This window comes from Polypterus senegalus, chromosome 9, assembly GCF_016835505.1.
Source record: "Polypterus senegalus isolate Bchr_013 chromosome 9, ASM1683550v1, whole genome shotgun sequence".
Lineage (NCBI taxonomy): Eukaryota > Metazoa > Chordata > Cladistia > Polypteriformes > Polypteridae > Polypterus > Polypterus senegalus.
In genome coordinates this window covers 120,747,886-120,768,862 of record NC_053162.1, presented here as the reverse complement: position 1 = coordinate 120,768,862, position 20,977 = coordinate 120,747,886, and the positions used below count along the sequence as shown (strand labels likewise).

The 20,977-nt window shown below is 34.7% G+C and overlaps 1 protein-coding gene across 4 annotated transcripts in view; it reads left to right on the top strand.

Moving 5' to 3' along the window:
- The first annotated feature begins 362 nt into the window (after positions 1-362).
- The window catches only part of cd4-1 (CD4-1 molecule), a 126,782-nt gene continuing 106,167 nt past the window's right edge, over positions 363-20,977 (top strand). For 3 of the 4 annotated variants that reach the window (XM_039763657.1, XM_039763655.1, XM_039763659.1), the window contains exons 1-2: positions 363-448; positions 16,652-16,717. The gene's annotated coding sequence lies outside the window, so the exon portion shown is untranslated. The remainder of the gene's footprint in view (positions 449-16,651; positions 16,718-20,977) is intronic. The other variant, XM_039763656.1, reaches the window with a different exon arrangement.

The following is a 20,977-nucleotide window of genomic DNA, read 5'->3' as shown; positions in this document are numbered from 1 at the left end:
TCAGGACAAAGCAGCTTAGAAAATAAAATGATAACAATAATCAAACTTGTTTTACAAACTTGCATACCATATCAGGGTAAAACTAACAATCACCTAATCATCACCAAGTTGTAAATTTAAAGAAATCTCACATTAGGTAATAGACCACATGTAATAGATCTTAACTTCAATCATTAATTACACGACAAAAAAAATTAAACCAACTTCAGGAATTTATGTGTGAAAAAGTAATTTTCATCCATGATCCATGATAGACAGATAGATAGTTACTGTTATGTGACAGTGTCACATGAATGAAACTGGAAGTCACCTGTTGTTTCCTGTGCAAAGAGAGTCTCATTCTGTGCAACACAGAAAGCCACGTTTGACTTTGGTAAAGATGTAGATGTGTCAAATAATCATCTAATGTATTCAGAATAGAATCAAAAAGTAAACTCTTCTTTTACAGGTAAGAAAAATGTCTTATTTATGTATTTGAGTGTCATACTGTAGTATGTATAGTGTTCTTTATATAACTCCAAGTCCGTAATTGTGTACTATACCTTTAACAATGCTTACTGTAAAGAGAGCTTCCTTAAAATTGTTCAAGTATGTTTCAGTTAACTTATACAACTTACAGTGTTACTGTAAACAACAAGGTTAAACCAAAACATTTGTCCAGATGTTTTCTTTATCATGTGTGAAAGGCACCTGCAAGTTTTTTTTTTTTTTTGCATGACCTGTTTTTGTTGGCTAAGTCTTTTTGCAGATGCCTTAATTAATTTGTGAAATGAGTATGTCTTCATGTATTGCAATATTTTGTTTTTATTAGCTCTCTAATTCATTTGAAACAACTGCTTTTGAAATTTAATATATATATATTTACTGTACAGATGAGAATGTATATGTGGTTATTTGTGATATGCACACAAGATATTAAAAATAATGTATATACTGAAAACATAAATGTCTTTTATTTAAAAAACATTTAAAAAGTCTCTTTTCTATTATAAAGTACTATCTATCTATCTATCTATCTATCTATCTATCTATCTATCTATCTATCTATCTATCCTAATCTTTCTGAATGACAGTTACTTGCTGTTAATCATTCCACTTAGTACTTCAATAATATTTTTATATGTTTAATTAAAAATGTATTTAATATAAAGATATTGCAAAACATGTAAACCTGATCAAAAATAAAACACCTCCTACTGAGTGTTATTAGATCTTTTTTGTGTAAAGTGCAGTACACCGAGACATATAAGAATGTTTTACTATAGGCCACAATAAGTGGAATCCAAGCCTTATACTGTACAGCTGAACTATTCAGACTGTCTTCCGATTATATATATAAATAATTGTGGAAGAATTGTTAAGTAGCAGAATACAAGGATTTGTAGATAATGAAAAACTAAATATCTGTAATTTTATAGATAAAAACAAACGTTGCATTAATAGTACAACAGAAATCTTATTTGCGTGCAGTGTAACTCTCAGATTCAAGAGTATAATCAATGCCTAGATATCGAATTTGTTCTGTTATATATTCAGTGTATTTTTAAGCATCCCTATTGCAATGTTGCAAATAAGCATTGACGTATTCGATGTAGCTGTTTATGATTTCATGCTATATGGCATTCATTAAACATCTATTATTTTTGTCTGTTTTTATTTACCTATCATTTAACACAGCATTGGAATGTAAGGAAAGCATTCTCATAAGGAGTTGGCTGTTTCTTTTTTATTTATTTTTTTGAGAAAAAAATATTCAGCAACATGTGAAGTGTTATGCAATTTACAGTCCAAACCTTCCATGTTTATTAAGGCGGCTCATGAAAGTGAACAACTAAATTGTATAAAAGAAACAATATAGTAGTTGTAGTGACAGTTTTGTACAGACTAACTCTGTAAAGCATAAAACATTTTCAACCGCAGGGGCCTCTCAAAATATGCAGCACACGTTTACTCGTCTACGTTGCCTGAAATTATGGCTTAATAGGAAGAGATTACACACAGTAGCTTAAAACGTATCGATACTGAGATGCTTTTAATATAAATTTTAACTTTGACTGGGCAGTCCTTGAGACAACAAATGAAAATCACCATGAGGGAGCTTATTTAGACCGTTCGTTCAAACAAGTTCGTTAGGGGAGTTTTCCATTCTCTCCAACTGCCCACTGAGGTTTTCAAAAAGGAACACAGAAATACTTATTACGATTAGGACATAAATGGATTGTATATAACTGTACCAAGCAATTAAAAGCAAAAAAAAAATACGAATGGCGTGACCTGTGCGTGCTTGCATGAATGTCTGCATAAGGGTCAGCTCGTATTGCGTTGCACAGCATCATTCACATTCAAAAGGAGTGTAGGTTAGGTAATTTTGATGTAGTCTAAGAATGTGTTTGCTTTTGCGCATAAGTGTATCCTGTGGTAGACGGTCTTCTTCTTCACAGTTGGTCCCTACTTGCTCAAAGTACTGCCAGATTAACCTCTTCAAGGCAAAAGCGTGTTATAGAGAGGATGGATGGTATCAATAACTTTGTGTACTTTAAATGTACTAATGTTTTCCACAGTATTCTCAAAAAAAGCCCCACTGCATTCGGAAACAATCCAATTCGGCTCTTCTAGCTGATAAATTGTAAAGTAGACAAACTGCAAAAGTCCATTAATCATATTAATCAAGTTTACTGACAACTAGTAACTGACAATGCGCTATTCTGTGCAACCTATTACACAGTTAATACCTGGGTGACGTTTACCTAGGTAAACGTTTGCACCCGTGTCTTTCTCTTTGAGCGACAATTTCCTCCCACACCACAAACATGCGGGTTAGGCAAAATGCCAGCTCTGCAATTGAAGGGTGTAGGTGTACGTGAGTGTTCCCTATAGCAGTGTTCAGTCCGGGGAAATGGTATGGATGGGCTGACATCAGATAAGGTGAAATAATTAAACAAAAGCACACGGTATATTTCATTTTAAAGTATTTAGCCAAAGAACTAACTTAATGCTGACGGCCTTTGCAAGTCTCTGCGATGTTTCACGAATGTTGCAATGTTACTATAGAAGGCATGTTCCATTATGCAATCAGTAGTATCTCAACAAAAATAATCAAAAACACCCTTTTATACACAAGATAGCATCACGAATGTAAAACTGTAAAGTTTCTAAAAATGTCAGCGTTTTTGCATAATAGGCTTTTGTGACTTTTCAACTGCGGCTGCCTTTGGTACTTCCGTTGCGATGTACATTTAGATACATCCATATTACTAAAAACAGACCTAAGTATTTCTTATGGTGGCTCTGAGGGGCAAAGCGTGAAAAAAGACAAGATTTGAACACTATTTGAAACAGAAAATTAAATTAGACACGAGACCACTTTGTTTCTGATTAAACCCGTCTTATTTTAGTAACTCATATGTTTTGTATATTTGTTTTCCAGCATACAAATCATCATGTATCAAATTGAATAACACTCTTAGAAGACCACCTGTGCATTTCTCAATGACATAAGCTGTTGCACTCTACCTCTTAAACAGCTATTTCTTAACGTTCAGAGGTCACTTTGAAGAAAAATAAATTAGAATGGCTTAATGTTTCAGTTTAAAATAGGGGGATTTTTGCCACCGCGCTTTTTTTCCTTTTATTCAACTATTTACCCATTTACTAAACTAGTATAATCCAAATTCAGGGTTATTGACTTAAACTATAACCTGGCTTCATCAAAGGTATGGACAAACAGAACAGTTCTTGGACGATCCGTTAGTCCTCCTCAAAGGACAATATGCACTGTGTGGAGACTCGCTAATGAAGCGTCATGTTAGTTAACTTTTAACCTAATAACTTGCTTGCCATTGGAAAATAACGGAAAATCGACTTCCAGGTCTAATCATGTGAAGAGAGAATTAACATTTTAGGGAATTAAAATGTTGCGATCTTCACAAAAAGTGAATCCCGGCATGAAATCAGGACAATGCCCTGGACCTGTGAAGCATAGCGAGCCATCCTATTTTTCCTTCTTCTCGAAAACTATTATTTACTAACGAAATATTAATGTGAAAAAAAAAACTGCCCGTACAGGCCCAATGTGTATTTTGCTGCAGTGAGTACTTTCAGTTTTTCAAAACTCAAATATACGTAAGTTAACGTAATTAAAGTAGCAATGAAACATAATAAACTACATAGGCGAATAGACAACAAAAACGTGTGATATGACACTCATTTTAGTAGATTCAGTATTCTCGTGATGCTATATTCAATTCATATGGTCGGGCAGTTTAATCGCTATTATCTCCTGACTTCAGGAATTACGGCTTTCACATTAAAATTCTAAATGACTTTTCAAAGGCGAGATTGTACTAAATTGACAATGCATTTAAGGAAATGGATTGGATTCATTGTACTGTCTACTTTTTTTGTAAAATCAAAGCTTATAGACAATCTTCTAATATAACGTCATTTTCGGATATACAGTAGCAGAGAGACAGATGAGGGTGTTGATACAGAAGAGCAAGACTGTTCCACATTTTCGCCACAATAAAAGAAGTCCCCAGTTGAAAAGTGTGTCAGTTATAAGGCATTTATATTTGCAATGGCAAAAAAGTATAATTTATAGATTTATCAAATTTGAATTTTTAGTTAAAGATTGTCATGTAGCCAGTAACAACTCTGAAAGCAAACTCTGTATCTCCAATCTACAGCCTTTGCTTTTAACTTGGCAATTGTTAGGTTTGTAAAGCAAAAAATAATAATGTGTTCAAAATAGGTATGGAAAAATAGTCTGTCAATATATTACTGAACTGTACATAATAACACCAATAACATTTATGTGTATAGTCCGTTTTCATACAAGGCATGTATAACAAGGTCAATTATATTTTAAAAATCAACCTTACAAAATGGGCCTTGTTTTGGATTTAAAATTATCAGAAAATAGTGGGACATACAGTATCTTACAAAATGTATGAAGAAACATTCTTCCAATAAAATTCAAATACATTCTAAGAGGGAAAGTCCCCAAGTCCTTTAATTGCTGCTGCATAAAGATGTTAAGAGGGGTTATGATTTACCTCTGGATCGTAAATAGTTTTCTATATTCTTTTATGAGGAAGACAAAATGTTATTTTATGTATAAATGATGCAGTATAGATTTGTCATAATATAATCTCAAGGAATATTAGCCTTATAGGTCCTTCTGAATTGCTTTTATATAATTTAACTCCCGTGCACAGATTGTGTTTTCAATTCTACTGTTAATTTGGCACATTGTATTTAATATAATTTCAACAGTGTGAAGGTGAGTACAGCATTAAACTTTGATCTAACTCTTTTCAAAATAATTTTCTAAAGGCTCTCCTTTAATTTGAATGATGGTATCATAAATCTCAAGTAAGTTGTTTGCTGTCTGTGTTGCTGCCAACAGTATTATTAAATTGTCTGATTACAGATAAACATAAAAAGCCTTAAATTCTGACTGCCTTTCTGAAGACTCTGTTTGTTTTTTCTGAGATTCCTCCACAACAGTTGTCACCAAACCTGAAAACCATTCGTGTAAAGACATCTTCCCTCAATTTTCAAACACTATAATTTGTGGTTGCCATACAGTTGTGTTTTAATGCAGTTGTAAAATATTTTAGATTGGTGACCACCATTAAAGGTATTGTGTGTGGCAAAAAATAAATTGATGGTTTAAATATTACACAGTAATTACTGCAGTCTGTAGCATTATGGTTAAACCCTTATTATTTTTTTTACATTTTAAATAGATGATGTCCTGTAGTATATTGCTGCCTAACTGGTGTCCATCTCTGGCTCATTTCTACACTGTCCCTGAAGCTTCTGGCCCTGGTGTCACTAAACTTGGATCACATAGGTTCATAAAGTTCTTAAACAGCTGTTTTCTCCTAGTAAATGTTCTGGTAGTGTATTAAAAGTAATTTCAGGTGTTGCAAAAATATCTTTGTCATAAAAGAACTCTATTATAATATTGTTGCTTTGCTGGTATTGATTTTAAATTGGGGTTACTTTTCAATTTATAATTCATTTGCCTAAATTTCTGTCTTCCCATCTTATTAGATATGTTAATTTTTTAAATATGTGAACACTAAGGCAATGTATTGCAATATGTGAGTCATCACAGATTTCATATAAATTGTGTTCTTATAAACTTTATTCTTAATTATTAGCTACTTTAATTACTATAACTCCATGGAAGGAATGATTTGTAATTCTTTATAAAACTTCATAATCTGCCCCCCATATGTTTGTGCAATGAATGAATGACCTTTTACCGTAAACCAGGTTTCATTGAATAAGAGGTTGGGGTGGTGATGAATGTATTGTACCTAAGATCAACACATCACAGTTCCATTTGGTACCGCATTTGTGATCTGAGCTCTCATAAGGGACCAAAGAGCTTTGGTTTTCACAGTACTTTAAAAAATGAATAAAATGAAAGCCATCTTTGGTAAACCTTGATTTTGATATGGATTAAGCAACTTAATTAAAAATGTAAGATATTTTAATCCAACTTAGTGTCACAGAGACCTAGAGCAGCAGTTGATGCAAAGAAGGAAGAAATTCTGAACAGGGTGTTAGTCTATTGCAGGTCCCATTTGTGCATACACACACACACACACATGCTTACACTGACAAAGAGACAATTTTGGAATAACTTCTTTGTCTAATATGCATGTCTTTGCGAATGTTGAGGAAAATGTGGGGGAACATGCAGATTCATATTCTTATTCTTGGCATTATTAATATCATTATACTTTAAGAAATGAAGAATGTAGTAAGGAAATGGAGTGTCAAAGGTCAATCTGGTCAACCTCTTTGCAAACCCTAGAGCAGGAATCTTCAACTCCAGTCCTGAAGAGCTACTGTGGCTGCAGGTTTTCATTCTAACCATTTTCTTAATTAATGACCATATTTTTCTGCTAATTAACTCTTTCACTTCATTTTAATTGATGCACATCTTAAGACTCAGGCCCCTTAATTATTTCTTTTTTCCTTAATTAGCAACCAAACAATATTAACAACAACATTTATTTAATTAGCACATTTTTATACAAACAATGTAGCTCAAGGGCGGCACGGTGGCGCAGTGGTAGCGCTGCTGCCTCGCAGTTAGGAGACCCGGGTTTGCTTCCCGGGTCCTCCCTGCGTGGAGTTTGCATGTTCTCCCCGTGTCTGTGTGGGTTTCCTCCCACAATCCAAAGACATGCAGGTTAGGTGGATTGGCGATTCTAAATTGGCCCTAGTGTGTGTCCTGCGGTGGGTTGGCACCCTGCCCTGGATTGGTTCCTGCCTTGTGCCCTGTGTTGGCTGGGATTGGCTCCAGCAGACCCCTGTGACCCTGTATTCGGATTCAGCGGGTTAGAAAATCGATGGATGTAGCTCAAAGTGCTTAATAAGTGCAAGGTGCTTTATTAAGACACAAAATGTACCGACACATAAATAACATCCAGTGTCTATCACACAATAATTAAAAATAAAGAAAGGTAAAGGCCTTAGTAATGTTGATCTGCTCAGGTACACAAAACATTTTGACAGCGCTCTTAAAAAAGAAAAGGAACAGTTTTGGAAATGTCTGCCATGATAGAATGAGCAGCATGGAATTAAATAATGAGTTTAATTAGCAACGAGAATTTGATTCAAATTAAGAAACTGAATGAAGTGAAGTTGGTTGGAGTTTGAGGCCCCAACTTAGTTGGTCATCTGTTGGCGCACTTCACATCAAATTTATGTTTAGGTGCCATTTAAGGAAAGAAGAATCAATTCAGTGGCCAGATTCTCAAAATAGTTAATTAGCAGCAAAAACTGATCACTAATTAAGAAAACAGTTAGAATAAAAACTTATAGCCACAGTAGCTCTCCAGGACTGGAGTTGGAGATCCCTGCCATAAAGTGAAAGATAGTGTGAAGAAATCATTTTTATTATTGATATTTTTGTGAACAGGAAGACTGCCTGAGCTACATCTTAAGCAAAAAAGGTGACTATATGAAAATATGCAAAAAACAACAAAAAAAAAAAATCACAATTAATCAGACCATAAAATCAGCATGCTCTGCAGCACCAGATGCACAACTTTAAAAAGAAAGAAAGAAAGAATAAGATAAATAATAAAGGGTCTACTCCAGAATCCAAAGCAGAGACTGAAAAAAATCTTTAAATGAACCATTATTCTGTGACCCTGTCCATAGTCTAGACTACTCCACTGGGCCTGTAGTATTACAATTTTAATGGTGCAACTAGTAATCCATCCATCCATTTTCCAACCCGCTGAATCAAAACACAGGGTCACAGGGGTCTGCTGGAGCCAATCCCAGCCAACACAGGAACCAATCCCAGGCAGGGTACCAACCCACCACAGAACACACATTAGGGCCAATTTAGAATTGCCAATCCACCTAACTTGCATGTCTTTGGACTGCAGGAGGAAACTGGAGCACCTGGAAGAAGCCCACGCAGACAACATGCACACTTCACGCAGGGAGGATCCGGGAAGTGAACCCAGGTCTCCTAACTGCGAGGCAGCAGCGCTACCACTGCACCACCGTGTAGCCCATAACTAATAATGCTTTCTAGTATTTTTTTCCACTTACTGTAGACACTGTAATTGGTGGGCTGCTGTTTTGCAATTCGATACATTTTTACATTCTCCACTAGACCTGGCTCAAAAGAAATGCTCAAAAGTTTCACATCAACTGACATTTTTCCTCTAGGTTCAAACATGTACCAAAGAGCTCATGGGCTCTGTAGATATGAATGAGATTGCATAAATCTATATATTACATCACCTTTAAACTGTCTTGTCTTTGCACAATGTCTTGTCTTGTTTGTGTTTTAATTTTAAATTTAAATTTTAATTCTATTTTCAATTTATTATTTGTACTTCATGTTGTTACGCTGTGGACCATGAGTTTCACGATTTCGTCTATCTGTATAATTATATATGGTTGAGATGACAATAAAGTTCACTTTGACTTTAAAAACTTCAAGCGTAGCAAAATCTAATGAAATATTTACAGCTCAGATTTTCTACTAAAATCTCCTTGGCCAACTCCAGTGTGAAACCCAATTCCATTATGTATAGATCAACAGAACAATGTTTAATCTAATTACAAATCATTTGTATATGTGCATAAACATAAAATCAAAGATTGAAAGGTTTTAGTCACCAAGTTATAAGTAAATAAAAGTTCAGGTTGTAGCTTTTTCTCCTTTTATATCTATATGTAGAACCTAGTTAATGGCTGATTATACAAAAATGTCAGAAATAAAAACAACACTAAAAACATACAGAGACATTGTACCAATTTTGCGGCTTGTGTTTTTATTCTATCATGTCAGGCCATTTTTATTTTGTATACTTTTCCTTTCCAAGGATATCATTTAAATGATTTGTGGCAGAAAACAGGGAACTGGACCCAGTTAGATTATGAACTGCTGACTCCTTTGTCATTTACATCTCATTGCTAACAACAGCTGTTATGAAAACAAGAAGCTATCAAAAATGGTGAATACAGAGTTTTTATGCTAAAAGAAACAACTAAGGGTTGGGTATTTTAACAGGGATGCAAACTAAAATGTAGCAATTAAATTTTGTTTGTTTGAGCCATGGTGTGGCAACGCACTATCAGCGCATGCTCCCAACCTCATAATGCAACCAGCAACCACTGTGGCTTTCCAGGATTGAAAGTAGTTGCCCTTACAGATTTATTGAATTTATTTTTAGGCTAAATAATATTTTTTTGAGAACAGTTTTCATAAATTTAGGTATTCATGCACAAGTTACATAAAGAAATTTTGAATGAGAGTACAATAAATTCAGAAGATGTATTAGGCCACATAGTATCATAAATTGAGCAACAAAGAAATTTGAAGTTTTTTAGAATGCAATTTTATATTGGTCTTCTAGGCAGCAAGAGTAGTTTAAGTGATAAGAGAGAAACTCATAACTGTTTTAGTTAAACCTTCCCTAAGCATTAAAACAGCTAATAACCAATATTTACTACTGTATTATAATGTTGTTAATTGAATGCACTTTATTTAGGTTTGACAACCTGTTTTACTTTAGGTAAACCCTTTATGAGACTCAATTAAAGGTACAACATTCAACACCTCAGTCTTTTTGTTTAGTGGTTTGCAAGATGTCCTACTTTTTAAATGAGGGCTGAGTGAAAAAGGAATGATTGTACTGTATGTTACAACAATGATTTCCTTGGTAAAGCCCTGGCAACTGGATGTTATATGTCAAAGGACCTGCTGCTGCAGTGTAAGTTTATAGAGACGGAGAACTGAAATGCCAGGTTTATTTATCTGAGGCTTAACTGGATGAGTGTCATCCTTCGACTTGAAACATCCTTAAAAAGCTCCTATTTAATGAGAAATGGTGTTTTGATGCTCGTGGGTACAATCACATGATATGTGCCTGAATTTGATACAGCTTCAGCTTTCAGTATCAACAGTCAGTAATGACCATCATTTGATTAGTTATTCCATTTTTGTAATAACATTTTTTATTCATCTCAAGAATACAATTATGTGATTCTTATACAAATGTTCATCTTAAGTAATTTGCTTATGGTATTCTTCAATATGTTTTCCTGCTTATGTTATGTTGTATTCTGCAAAATTAAATCCTTTAGTTCCCTTTACTAATGTATTAAAATGGAAAAGTGTATTAACATATGAAAACATCCATATATTAATATTTTGTGTTTTCAAGCGTGAGTAGCTGATTTTTAAATGCCAATTTACTTTAACTAATTTAAATGCCAGCTGTCTTCCTTCAACATTAGTCAAGTAAAATTAGCTAAGAATAAAATTTTTAAAAATGTATAATTAAATATTTTAAATTATTTTTGTTGCTAATAAGTAGCAGCTCTTCAAAAAAGACTTGATTTATTCACAGTTATCCATGTAGTTAGATTTTATTCTAGTGTAACAGACTCACACTGGACAGTCATATAGTTACAGTGGACATAAGTGTGCATTCTGAACCACTTTATCAATATTCAACAAGGAAAAAAGGACAGCAAAGCAGGGTGTTTAATGCCAAGTAGAAGACAAAGGCCAAAACAATTTAAAAAAAAAGGTTCCATTGAACTATTTTCTTATCAAGTTCATTTATGTATATTACCAGATGTAAATTTGAGGGTATTTTTCACAAGATTTCTGGTAATGAAATCTTAGAAACAAGGATAAAGAGTACTTCTGATAAGCTGACTTCTGTTTTTTATTATTACATATGGACCTAAATTGGATTGAGTGAGTTTGATAATGTGTAAGTAATGGAGAAACCCATGCTGTTGTTTTAATAAAATATTTATTCACATGGCAATTGTGGGGAAATGTGGCCACATTTGACTGGAACTTTAGTATCATTGATTTTCAAGCCTGAGGGACAGGAAAAACTTGTTGCTCCCACTTCATTTTCTGTCTACTTGGACATTATTTGATTATTTTAGGTACGGATGGCACTTTCTTCACTGAAATGAAAGAATAAATCACTACAACAATTAAGGGAATAAACTTTGCCTTTTATGATATTCTTTAAGTTATAATAGGGTAGTTATTTTACATTCGGATAGCAATATTCATGATTGGTTCTGAATTATGCTAGTTTACATGTTCTGTCAATTTATTTTACATCCATTCTGCATATCTGTAGCTTGCAGGAAGCCAATACCATTATGTTCATGCCAAAGTTAAATAGGTAAAGTACAGCACGTGTTACATTGTATCTTTATTTACATTAATAGTAAATAAGTTTATGGGAGAAAGATGCAATGAAATATTGATTGATAACTTATCTTTCAATAGCCATCATAGATGTTGGTTATCACTACTGTTATATAAATTGCATCTACACTATGACATGATCTGACCTCAGAAATGACAAGTGTTTCTGTATGATGATTTCTTTAGGCTCAGTGGTTCAACAGAGGTAGACCTGTCTTCTCCATAGTAAAAATTGAGCTTAAAGGAAAAGAAGATAAAAAGACTTGAAAATGAGACTTGCTGCCCCCTCGAATGTTAATGTTAACAAGTGAAAAGAAATGAGTTTCGGGTTTAGTAGGCCCATCCTTCTTAAACAGAGATCAAGTTTCATGCTGAAGGTGGAGGGACTCCTTGAAACTGGTGTTTTCTCTCATTCAGGTGATTCCCAGTTCTGTATGGCCCTGTTGTTTCCAAGCAAATTAAAAAAAATATCCTATATAATACGCTTTGTATTTGTTATTAAAACACTTCTAGAATAGGAAGGGCTAAACATAATAAATAACTTAGAAATGAAGAAGCAAGACAAAATTCGATGGAGATGGGCAGAAAATAAGCGTCTTCTGTGATTTATATACATTGTTGGTGTTATGCTTAGGTGCAGATCATAAGGTGGTGGGGGGACCCAGCTGCATGGGTTAGCTACTGTACTGTCAGTTGGCACACAAATAAGTATGGGCAAGGGTGTAAAATAACCTAGCATTGGCACTGCTTGTTTATAATCATATATCATAAGTGCTTTACAAAAACAAATCAAATTCTGAAAGGATATATAAACATTGAGCAGAAAATGTGTTAAGATTTTCTCAAAACAGCACAAAGCATAATATATCTTGGAGACACTTTACTCAAAATTTTTTGTAAATTTAGGTAAATCTTGTTTCAGTGGGTGAAACAGTGGAAACATCTGAGGGTGTGCTGTTGTTAGTTTCACATTATTCATATAAAGACTGCTGCCTTTTTGTCTTCTTGCTGAAATCAAAACTAATTTAAATCAAACAGGAGTTCCTCTAGCATTAAGCTACTGGATGGAAATTCTCAGTTATGTTATCAGTTTTGACGTCACAAGCAATTACAGATTGTGATGATTAGATCTATTTATAAAAAGGAGAATGTCTAAAGACTCTTCTTACCAAGCACTTTTTGGAAACAATGCTGATGAGGGTCTACTGATCAATCAATATAAAATAAGCATTTGTAATCATGTTTGGATGATTTCAGCATAATTACAAGTGTTAGCAAGTACTTACCATTCTGATGTAATATCCTGTCATATGCTATGAGCTCTGCAGTGTTTATACTTTTCAAAAAAACAAATCAGGTAAAGTCAAATTATTTTTCAGAGTGTCTAAATGTCTATCAATTTTAAATAATAAAACTACATAAAAACAGATAATGTAATTTCAAGCAAGATCATGATTACCATTAAGACCTGTGGTGGCTTGTTTCCCTCTTGTCTAAAGAGGTATGTCTTTATCCCAGAGAGGCACTGTCTTTAACATGCAGTGTGAAGTGTTGCTATCACTGTACCATTATAGGCATATTAGTCAAAAAATTTGCACAAAAGCAGATTTAATATACCATTTTCTGCAGATTTGATACTGTATTCACATTTACGTAAAATACCTACTGCACATGAAAAAACCCTGCCTGGTTATAAAAAAAAATAAAATAAAAATTGACACCGCCTAAATAGAGCTTTCGAATTTTCCCCAAGGCTTCATCTCGTGATCCATCCTACTTACGAATTTAAAGGCTGCAGGTTTTGAATGAGTTGACTTAAATAGTCTGCTTAAATAATGGCCCCCAGAGTGAGGAAGTTACACAGATCAAGAAGTATTTACTAAGGTTTGAAACTATGCAGTTCTGATCTAGAGCAAAATTAGAAGGCAGGCATTTGGGGATGCCCAGATTCAGACAGTGGATGTTTCTTTTCAACAGCCTTCAAGCTGATCTATTAATAGTTTTTGAAACAAACAATTGGAGAATATTGTTTATTTTCTAGAAGATTCTCTTTTTTCTTTGTGGTATTTAATGGAAAATATACTGTAAATTTAGGGTGCCATGGGTTTGTGTTCTGGGTGCTTCCTGTATGGAATTTGTATGTTTTCACTGTGTCTCTGAAAGGCTTCATCTGGGTTCTCTGGTTTCCTCCCAATGTCTTAAACATGCAGGCTAGGTGGATTGGTGATACTGAATTGGTCCATCCATGTGTATTCATACTGTGATGGGAATGTTCTCCCTCTGGGATTTTTCCTGCTTTGCAGACAATACTTGCTGCCCCAGAACCCTACTTTGGATAAGTGGGCTTGGAAGATAGATTAATGGATGGAGTCATACATTTATCAACTAATGCTAACACAGCCCTGACCTTTGAAAAGCAGCATAAGCTATTAAAGTGTATTTGTGGGGACAAATAAAGCTGTGGATTTAAATAAGCATACATTATTGGGGCTATTTTTCTTCAAAAATGCAAACATAGGTTAAATCAGATAACACGACTAAAGACGTTATCTTGTCAGTTATTTAATTTATATTAAAAAGAACAAAACTCAGGCACCGTTTTTACCTCTCCAGACCCCTTGCTTTCCTGGAGAAATTGCCCTTTTAGTTCAAAAGTGACAGCTCAAGAATAAGCACATAGGAAACAGGAAAACATGAATGCAATGCAACATTTTTAAGTTTACATATATATCCCCTATGGCATACGGCTGGGGCCCTTACCTGACCGGGATGCCTCTACGCTGGAAGGACCTAGAGAGGGAGCATATCCAGAGCATTACCTTCTCCAGAGCGCTAAGTGACATCCCCCTGGGTTGCAGCTGTGCCTCCGACTCCAACAGGGCTCCATGGAAGCTGGAGTTTGGTGCAGCCCTCTTGGTTTCCATAGGCACCGTCAGGAAGTGCTGCCAAATCTAGTCCAACAAGTACCCAGAATACTTCCAGGTGCCTTATAAAAGATGCCAACAGCCACTACTCCAAGAGCCAGAGACGGGTGGAAGAGGAACGAACCTTGCCAGAAGGAGTGGAGGTGGACAGAGAAGGAAAGAAAAGACACTGTCTGGTTTAGTGTTGGACTTGTGCTGTAACTGTATTGTACATGTGGAAAATGGGGGAAAGCATTTCCCAGGTTCAAAAGGAGAAAAATGAAAACCTGTACCTTGAACTTGTGTCCCACGTCTGTCTGTGTCGGGTTTGAGCGGCAGTGTGCCCCCTGGTGGCCCACATCCCCTGTAGATTTAGAAATGACCAACCAAGTTACAACACATGATCTCATAGCTTTACTGGACGCCAGATTGCATGATCAATCTGGTTTTTGCTTCTTCCCTCCTGGAAGTGGTGTCCAGCTGACTTGTATTATCTGTGCACACTTCCATGCATTTGGAAATGACTACAAAAACAAGTTCACTAATATTGATTGTTGATTGCCATCCTTATAGCATGAAGAACAAGAGGGAGCAGAACCTGTAGAAGGAGTCCGGGGTATGGCTCCAAAGAGAGCTGTTAAGGGGTATGACCCCTATTCAACATTTTGACGCCCCTCTGATGAAGTAATGATTTATAATTTAGGGAAATCAGTGATACTGTCCATAGAAAGGTTTCAGGTGGTTATGGTGGATAACTATTGTTGAAAACTGCTGATTCTTCATGTTCATAATTTTATACGGAGGGTCCAATGAGTCTCCATTTTCATAACAGTAGATTATCTTATATGGTCCAGTAAACCAAAAAAACTAATTTCATACACTGAACTGCATCATCTGATAGTACTAAGTGTCCAGTTTTAAAATAATAAAATAAAATCTTAAAATTGTAATAAGTTTTCTGACATTGCTGCACCACTGCATTATAAATGGAAGCCTCAGCAAAGGCTTGTTGTAAGTGGTTCTTTAATGTATGTGCATAGTCTCCTGGAGTTACAGGAGGGAAGGAGTATTGGCTTGCATTACTGCCATATAATATTAATAAATGAATATGATTCCCTTCAACATAACAAGAAACAGAGAGTAAATCCAGCACTCACATGTAGGCCAATTCAATTTGACTCAATATACTATACAACATTTTTAAGTTTACAATAGTGTCAACTGTTGGAGTACCATAATATATTCTGTCAGACTTTTAATTTCTGAAACCACCATGTTCCTTAAAGCTATGACAATGACAGCTCTGGGTTATTTACAACTGCAAATGTACTGTACATAGTAGAACCAAGAAGAACAATCTCAAGCACACAAGACATTAGTATAATGTAGAAAGCTGAAGTGTAGTACAAATACTGTACTATGTCTGAGTCAAGGACTTCACATACTATTCCACTTCAGTTTTTGTTTAAACAATTAATCCTCTTCACACAAATTAAATATTAAATTTGTCCAAGCTGTATTTTGAATATGTTAGTTGTATTACTTTTATTATAGTATATCCTACATAAAATACATAGTGACACAGATAGAGCAAAAACATGGTGAACCAAAAAAGACTGAAAAAAGAGTGTGATAGAAGATGAGATTGGCAAAACGAAGACAAAGGCGAGGAAAAGCATATGCTGCAAGGCACCGTGGAAGAAGTTGTTTCTTCTTTTTCGTGGTATTCAAACTTAACCACACCATACATCATCACATACTGACAACAAAGTGCTGAGAGATAATTAATTCTCTTTTATAATAATGCCTACAGTGTCTTCATAGATCTTAAGTTTACTGTTACTTTGCCACATCAGAAAAACCAATCACAATTAACCCTGGACTGCCTGGGAGTGTTTACTGATTCCATATTCCTGTCAGTTTTCTTACAATATTATTAGAAGAATTTCATATATTATCTTTGTAAATGTTGCTTGTTGTTTAAAGCACTTTGTGATTCTACATTTTATCATAGGTGCTCTGTGGATTCATCTTTCCTTTCAGAAGCCATTTAATAAGATGGAAGAAGTGGCTCTTTCAGGTCAGTCACACCAGATGCTGTTTATTGAATCCAGATACGGGATCTTGTCAAATCATTAAAATCTTCCACTATTGCCAGCCTTGGTGTTATACCCTGTTGTAGTTGAAAACGCTATTCTTCTCATTTCAGCATTTTTATTTTACAGTTGCTTGCAACAAGTTCAAAATGCTGGGGCTACAGTCCCAACTTTGATTAAATATATTGTCAGTATTAAACCTCAAATAATAAAACTACAGTTACTTGCAGATACACTGCACGGTGGTGCAGTAGTAGCGCTGCTGCCTTGCAATAAGGAGACCTGGGTTTGCTTCCCGCGTCCTCCCTGTGTGGAGTTTGCATGTTCTCCGCGTGGTCCGGTTTCCTTTCCACAGTCCAAAGACATGCAAGTTAGGTGCATTGGCGGTCCAAAATTGTGTTTGGTGTGTGTGTTTCCTGCGGTGGGCTGGTGCCCTGCCTGGGATTTGTTCCTGCCTTGCGCCCTGTGCTGGCTGAGATTGGCTCCAGTGGACCCCTGTGACCTTGTGTTAGGATTTAGTGGGTTGGAAAATGACTGACTGACTGACAGTTACTTTCTGTTACCTATAAAACTGGTATTCATATAAAAAACTGTTAATATTTTCACCACTAGAGCACAGAACTTTTCTGCGTAGCCTATATAAAGTAATAAAAGACTTTTTGACAATAAACCTTCTTGCTACATAAAAACTTCATGCACATTTGCTGGTGAAGGTTCATTTCATTGTTCCAAATGCCTACCGCTACCCACATACTTTAGAAATGTTTACTTTGGAATTAATGAGCTACTGCATCTGAATGTAGCAACAACTAAAAAAATAGAAAAACATTATTTAAATCCTGAATATTTACAAATAAAATTAGAAAAACATTCTTTGGCTGCTTTGCCTTCATCAGGAATGTACCCAAGATAGAAAAATGATGCAAAAAAGGTGGGGAAGAATGCGAACAAAGCCAGGGAAGACGAAAGAGGTGACATGCAAAACACACAAGATAAACATTGAGTGCCCATCAGTTATTATGTTTTGATCAAGTCTTTCTTTCATATTTTACCACTATTCCTCACTTTAATCGTCTAAAATAAGTATGCTCATGCTTTATTCTTCTGTCTTTAACTTGCTTTGTTACTGTATTTAAAGACTTGTTTTGAAAAATTTTCATAGCTTATTCTCAACAATTTTTGATGTTTGCCCTATTTGGGGTAGTGTGCCATTCTTTTTTCAAGCTGCATTTCGAAACACAATGCATCATACTCTCCATTCATCTAAAACAAATTTAGTGTTACGGGAGACCAGAGGATATTTCAAACACCATCAGGTTTCAAAGAAGAAAGTAGTCCAGGAGAAAGTACTAGGCACAGGTTACACTTATGGATGCATGCACAGATGGCTTATTCAAACTCACCAGTTAAGCTAACCATCACGTGCTTGGGGACATAGGAGGTAAACATAATACCAAAGGGGAACCAACACAGAACTGAGGGGAACATGTGAGACAAAATGCAGTATTAACTTGCCACTGAACCTTTGTTGGAGGCATTTTTAAAATTTGATTCATTTCAGACCTTTCAATTTCAAAACTCCATTGTTACCAGGCTTGATTTTTATAACAATTTGTGATGGCTCATGCCATTAATGGAGGAACAAAAACAGATTTATTCATATACTATTTAAATGGAAATAATTCAGGAAAGGAAAAACAAATGTCCAAGTAAGTGATCCAATACAAAGACTCTTACAGCAACATTACATTCTGCAAAGTAAAGGATTCTTAAGAAGTGTAAGCATTTATAGGTAAAACATAGCTTCTTTAAGTGTAATTAGGTATTTTTTTCATTTTTTTTTATTTCTAACCATTTCAAAGGCATGCTTTACTGTGGCTCAGCAATACTATATTTATTTATTTATTTATTTTTAAGGAACGAACTACTGGATTAAGTGGTTCTTTGTAGCACCATTGCTTGGCAAAGCACCATTTTATTTCGGACTCTGAAAGGTTCCTAATTTGTGGGCAAAACATAATGTGAATATATAGGTACTCACAGGTTAATAAAAATCGAACTCAGCTTGTCTTAATGTATGCACAAAGATTTACAGAATCTACGGTTTTAAATGAATTAATGGCTCTTTCTCACGTGGTTGGTTCTTTTCAGAACGAATCTGGTTCCCCTATGAATAAGCACCTTCATTTTTAGGAGTGAGGACGTTCCGGGCCGATCATTGCAACTTGGAATTTGTACGTTCTCCTTGTCTCTGCATAGGTTTTTCATAAGTACTATCCATGTGTTAATTGGTGACTTTAAATTGGCACCTTGTCATTTTGTGTGAATGTGCTTGAATGGTCTGGGGATTCCCCTACAGCCGATTCCCGACAGTATACCAACACATACCATTTCACCTATGGCATTTACTGGGAGAGAATCTCTAAGCGTCTTGAATTTGTTTTAACGTTTTAAAACAAAAGATGTTCCTAAGCGAGAGATTTACATGACGTTGGCATAATTTATCTGAAACAGTTTCATATTTTCCAAAATAATAAATGCTTTAAATAAAAGCGCTACCACAAAGTGGAATAATTATTGGTTTTGCGCCGCTTCCATGAAATAATAATGATAAAAAAAGTTCTAAGTCACTTTTTAAATTTCACTCAACATAAGAATGTTACTGCTAGTAAAACGATAGATTCGTCTAATACTTTAATAGAGAACGTAATTCAAGGGTAACTGATCTGTGACATTTTAATCTTCTGACTGCATTTTAAATGACTGATGCCAGACTGTAAATTGAATTGAAAAAGACTACTGTTGAACACCCTTTGGAATAACTGGATATTACTAGACGATAAGGTAAAATTAACTTTATTATTAAAGTAAAATAGCCCAAAGAGTTTCCTTGCTTGCTACCATTCGAGGCAATGCATTATGTAATCCAAAATACCGTTTTCATTATGTTATAAATAATACACAAAGTCAAAACTTTGCTGCTTTGTATATAAGAACGACACATTCGGTTGTTTTCTAACTACTATATATATATATATATATATATATATATATATATATATATATATATATATATATATATATATATATATATATATATATATATCAAACAGCCTATTACGGCACTTTTATGAACAGAACTTACAGCAAAGACTTTAAAAAATAACGTTCAGAATATTATGTACTGTATTTTGCATTGACAAACAGACAAGTCGGTTCTGTAATGACGAAATCAAAGAGAAAATAATCCTCTATGTTCCAGGCTTCAACCTGGGATATCTTTAAAAGTCAATAAATTCTACTTCTATTTTTTTACGCAAACCTATTCATTTTTTTAACTGTCTTTTTTGAAGCTCTGGAAAGACTGCATCCTATTGACATCATCAGTAACAACGAAGGGACCAAGTCTGAAGGAATTTCTTCATGATCAATAAAACTGAAACACCCTTTTATTGTGGATTATTGCAGATATTCTGGAGAGTTAGTACTTTAAATCTATGTATACTCCCAGGTTACACTTTAAAGGAAGACATTTTTAAACTACATTTCTATTTGTCCAAATACATTTGTTCAAATACTCGGTTTTGAGGGCCTGATATGGCGGCAGGATTTTGTTTTTAACCAACATATTTTTAACTGGACTCCTAGACTAACTTAGCAAGCTGTTATATCCCAGTCTCCAAGTTCTGAGGGTCAATTATAGAAATTTCAAAATTAAGTTTTGTAATTTTTTATTGATTGTTATTTTACATGAGGATAATTTAGTATTTTTTAAATTTGCCTTTTCAAATTTTAAAATTTCATTATAACTTTCATTCTGCTTTTCCAAGTGCTGGATGGTTTGGTCGTTAGTGTATCTCATACTGAAGTAGCTGTGGCCTTTCAGCATTCAGTGTCGTTTGTTAAAGTGTACTTATTATTAACGGCCATTATTAAGTTACAATTGAGGGAGCAAATTCCACAGAAAAGAGAATTTGGTAAAAAAAAAAATCAGTAAAAAAAGTTAAAAATTGAACTCTTTTGTAGAAATACAAAAGTTACTAAATGTCATGTAAATGTAAGAAATCACACTGTGGTGTGTTTCTGAATGCAAAAATAACAGAAGAGAAAACAAAACCATCAAATTAATGAGATTAACTATAGATAAAATGGCTCACAGATTGGGTCTCAAAGGATGGACTTTGAGATCCACTGAATTAGAGTATTTATGTGTTCTGATGTCATTTTTGTTAATAACAATTGTT